Source organism: Balaenoptera musculus, chromosome X, assembly GCF_009873245.2.
Source record: "Balaenoptera musculus isolate JJ_BM4_2016_0621 chromosome X, mBalMus1.pri.v3, whole genome shotgun sequence".
Classification (NCBI taxonomy): domain Eukaryota; kingdom Metazoa; phylum Chordata; class Mammalia; order Artiodactyla; family Balaenopteridae; genus Balaenoptera; species Balaenoptera musculus.
Window position 1 is genome coordinate 20,441,543 of NC_045806.1, and position 4,804 is coordinate 20,446,346.

Below are 4,804 nucleotides of genomic sequence, written 5' to 3' on the forward strand. Positions count from 1 at the left end.
CTTGTGCAAGGTCTTCTGACTCTCAGGCCATTATAGAGGGTGAGGAGGGGGAGGGGACGGGTCTGCTCCAGTCTGTCAAGAGTGTTGAATTAAAAAGACATTGTTGGGCTTCCCTGGTGGCGCGATGGTTAAGAATCCGCCTGCCAATGCAGGGGACACGGGTTCGATCCCTGGTCCGGGAAGATTCCACATGCCACGGAGCAACTAAGCCCGTGTGCCACAACTACTGAGCCTGTTCTCTAGATCCCGTGAGCCGCAACTACTGAGCCCACACGCTACAATTACTGAAGCCTGTGTGCCTAGAGCCCGTGCTCTGCAACAAGAGAAGCCACCGCACCGCCCCCACTCGCCGCAACTAGAGAAAGCCCGTGCGCAGCAACAAAGACCCAACACAGCCAAAAATAAATAAATAAATAAATTTTTAAAAAAATTTAAAAAAAAGAAATGGTAAAATTTATTAAAAAAAAGACATTGTTAAAAAATTTAAAAAACTTTTTTTGGACTCCCCTGGTGGGTCCAATGGTTTGGGGTTTTTTAAATGATTTAAATATATATACTTTCTAAAGTGGTTTTAATGTCACAGAGGTGGCTTTTAAGTGTACAGCAAGAGAAAACAGAGGTAGCTAAGAAAGGGCCCCAGCAGCCGCATGTCTCCTGAGCCTGTGGAAGGCCAAGGCAAGCTGAGCCCTGACCAGCAGGTTTAGCAGCCATGAGAAAGGCCGGAAGCTCCTCAGGAAGAGCCAGGGGGCAGTCCCCGCCCCTTGGAAACCTGGTTTCCTGAGGGGGTACAGGCATCTCTGGGCCCCCGGCTCACCGCTCCAGTGAAAATCCCCTCATTGCCCATTCATTTAATGCCTCCTAGGGAAGCGCGGCTCTCCCCAGCAGTCAGGCTAGGGGGCTGAGGCAGCCTGCCTTGGCTGCAGGTCCTGGGGGACTGGGGGTGGGCCTGGCCACAGGAAGGGCTCAGTCAGCAGGCTTATCTTCTCGTAGGAGGGGAGGAAGTGCTGGCCTCCCTCACAGAGCAGGCTGTGTTCAGCCCGGCACAGCACGAGCCAGCGTGGCCCCAGCGGCTCCTGCTTGCTCACCAGGGGGAGGAGTTCGGCCATCAGGACCTTTCCAGGTGGATCTGCTGGCGCAGCTTGGCCCCCCGCAGCCCGAGGGCCGCCGGGGTCTGCAGCTCCTGGGTACTGTGCACCGCTCCCGCAGCCGGCGGAGACGCTGCCCCGCGCTGGCCTGCAGCCCCTCCGGGGTGAGCAGGCAGCGGTACTCCTGCATCCGGTCCTTGGGCTCTGCTGTGAGCTCTTCCCCATTCGAAGTCTTAGCAGCAAGCAGGCCTCCTGCAGGTGCCGCAACTCTGCCTCCACCTCGGCGGCGCTGAGCCTAGAGCCGGGCCAGCTTGAAGTTGTCTGCGTTTTCTGCAGGGACTGGGTTTTGGCGGTGGTAGCAGCATCCACAGAATCACTGGTCTGTGCAGAGCTGAGCTGGGCCCACAGGCTGGGATGCACACGTGCGCAGCCCGCAAACCAGAGAGCAGCGTGGTGACTCCAGCCAGCTGGGCTGGGCCACGAGAAGTAGGCAAGGGCCAGGGTAGCGGCCCCAGCCTGCGCTGTCTGGCTCTGCTGAATGTCAGGAGGGGCCTTTGGGGGTCCTGGGGAACCGAGGGGACACTGTCCGTGAAAAGGGTGACAGAGCTGACCCACTCTGGGAAATGCTAGGAGAGAATTCAAGGAAAAAGGGGAGAGGAGCCAGCAGTGACCGGTAACCAAGATGTGTGGTGAGAGCTCTGGATGCTGACTCTGTACCAGGCACAGCACAAGCGCCCGAAAGGCACCGCCTCGTTTAAGCCCTACAGCACCTCTAGAAGCTGCTACTATTATTGTCATCTCCACCAGGAAGACAGATGGGGACTTGGAGACGCTAAGTGCCTTGCTCAAGGTCTCACAGCTTGAGAGAGGCTGAGCTGGGGGCCTCAGAGGCCGCTGGCTGAGTCTAAGGTGACTACAGCGGTCCTAGGGGCGCTGACTCTCCTAACGCGGAGAGTGTCGCCACCCAGCAGAGAAAGCCGAGGGACCCGTGGGAGAAGTCTTACCAGCGGGAAGCCTCAGCCTCCCTGCTCTCCACACTCCCCGGTCTCCCCTCCGCCTCCCCCAGCCTCGAGGCTCAGCCTCGCGGGAATTCCGGGAAGCCTCGGGCAGCTGCAGCAGGATCCTGTCGGAGAAGCCGGTGCCCAGGGCAGCTCTGTGTCACTCTGGGGGCCGCAGGCCCCACTCCCTACTCAGAGCCCAGTGAGGGATGAGGCTCACCCACCCCTCAGGCAGGGCTTCCAGGGTGACCCCAGGAGCCGGCCCAGTCCAGATCCCACCTGGCAGGGAGAAGAGAAAGCAGAGCCCAGGCCTTCGAGAGCTCATGTGGAGCCCCGGAGCCGGGTGGGTACGTGGATAGGGCACAGGACAGGCCCCAGTGCATCAAACGTGGCACCTTCACAGCCAGCTGTTCCACTCTGCCAGCTTCCGGGCTTGGGCCTCATGGGGTGGCATCCTGGGGCTCCCCTGGCCCACATCCAGCTCAGTGCCCTGCCATCCCTGTCACCCCAAGCCCATACTCCTGCTGCTGCCTGGGATCTGATCAGGTAGAGACAGTAGTTCCTCCAGTGAGGGTCTGGGAAACCCACCCCTTATCCTTGAGTGTAAAAGCTTCTGGGGCCTGAGGAGCAGCCAACGGGACTATCTGTTGGTCCCTGCGGCCTGGTTCAGGCTTGGGGGCTCCGGCCCCTTCCCCATACAGGCCTGATCCCCCACTGACAGAAGCCTGCGCTCAGGGAGGTCCTTGGCAGGCACCCTGGTTTGGCGGATGCCCCTGGGGGGTTTTGTCTCTGATGCACGGCTGCCAGCCCTGCGTGAGGCACTGGGGTGGGGCAGAGGCTCTGGTGGCAGGGGAAGCGGCCATGGACGCAGACTGCAGGCTGGCGGCCTGCCCTTGTCTCCTTCTCCAGCCTTTGAGATGCCTTTTCGCACCCGTACAGCCTTCTCCAGTGCGTGGGTCAGAAGCTCCAGCTCCGTGAGGTCTGCGGGCTGGGTGTGCATGCTGCAGATGGGGCCTCTTCGTTAGCTTCTGGCCCTGGGGTTGGCTCCGGAGCCGGGGTCTCGGCTGGTTTCCAGGCACGCAGCAGCCGCCGGGAGACTCGCAGGCTCCGCTCCAGCTGCCGCTGTTGCTCGGCGCAGGAGTCCAGGGCGTCATGCAGCTCGGCCACCAGCCTGGAAGGGACGCACCCGAGGCTCAGCAGCCTCGGGCCGCGCTGCCTCCTGCCCCCTCCAGGGCGCGGGATCCACCGGCGCGAGCAGCCGGCAGGGTCCAGTGGTTAAGACTCCTCGCTTCCACTGCAGGGGACACAGGTTCGATCCCTGGTCGGGGAACTAAGATCCCATATGCTGCACAGTGCGGACAAAAATTTAAGAGAAAAAAAAAAGGCATTTTTGGTTGTCATGGATATCATCGCTAAGCTCCTTTCACTAATTTGTCACTGAGACAGTGAGGTTTCGATCTCTCCCCTACTTCGACCTGACTCTGGCACCTTGGGCCACCCCTCTGCCTTCAGTATCCTCATTTCTAAAATCCCTGGAGAATTGATCTTGAGCCTAATAACAAGCTACCATTTATTGAGCGCTGTGCTAAGTGCTGCGTGTGCGCCGTCTCGTTTAGTCCTTACATCCACACAAAGAAGCAGATACTTTCATTAGTTTCATTTTATGGATGGGGACACCGGGCCTAAAGGGGTTCAGAGCCTTGCCCAAGGGAGTGAAAAATCTGAGCTGCCATTCAAGTAGAGCACTGGCTAACACCAGAGCACTGGCTCTTAAACACTGCCTCTCCATCTTTATGGAAAATTCTAGCTTTAATACTCTACTGTCCTCTGATTCAACCTTGATACCTCAGTGGGAAACGAGTGCCCTGTTGCTCCTGTAAGACCTATGATCGCCCACTGAACCACACTCTTTCTGGTGTTGGCCTAGCATGATGTAATGGCACTTGTCTCTGTTTAATAGGGAAGAGGTGAGGATGAACGAGGTGATGATTGGTAAGTGTTTGGAGCCTGTTGAAGAAAAGCTTGGTGTTGTAGACTTCCGCATGGGAAAAGAATTATTTTTAATAGGAGTGAGAAACTGATGAGAATTCAGTAGCAAGAACCATGTTGTTTTTAGGTGATGGTCTCTTAAACCAAGAGCTGTAATTTTGTTTAATGATTTCCAACCTGAATAAGCAGTATAACAAGTGAGCCTCAAAATCAGTCAGTCAGCCAAAAGGCAAACATTTTTGTAGCCAGGAGATAGGGGAGCTTTACAGCCTTTAAACAATATAATCTGAGAGCACCCCCGCCATTTTACCAACTGGCAGCACAAAATACCTGGGTTTTAATCATTACGCTGTGATAGCTGAACAGCCAGCTGATAGGAAGCTTAACTCTGCTTTATTCCCAGGGGAAAAAATAAGTTTAGAATCATGTGCTGTGTTTATTTTTTTTATGTTTTCAAATTGACTGCAAAGTATTTTTCAAATGCTATAAACATAGCAGTCAAGTAACACCCTCTTTTTTTAAATTTTCTTATTTATTTTATTTTTTTGAATTTTATTTTATTTTATTTTTATACAGCAGGTTCTTATTAGTTATCTATTTTATACAATTAGTGTATACATGTCAATCCCAATCTCCCAATTTATCACACCACCACCCCCACCCCGCCACCTTCCCCCCTTGGAGGCCATACGTTTGTTCTCTCCATCTGTGTCTGTATTTCTGCCCTGCAAA

The 4,804-nt window shown here is 55.2% G+C and overlaps 1 pseudogene; it reads right to left on the reverse strand.

The window, feature by feature from the left end:
- Nucleotides 1-890: 890 nt before the first annotated feature.
- On the reverse strand, nt 891-3,355 carry LOC118888972 (annotated as a pseudogene).
- Between the last annotated feature and the right edge of the window lie 1,449 nt (nt 3,356-4,804).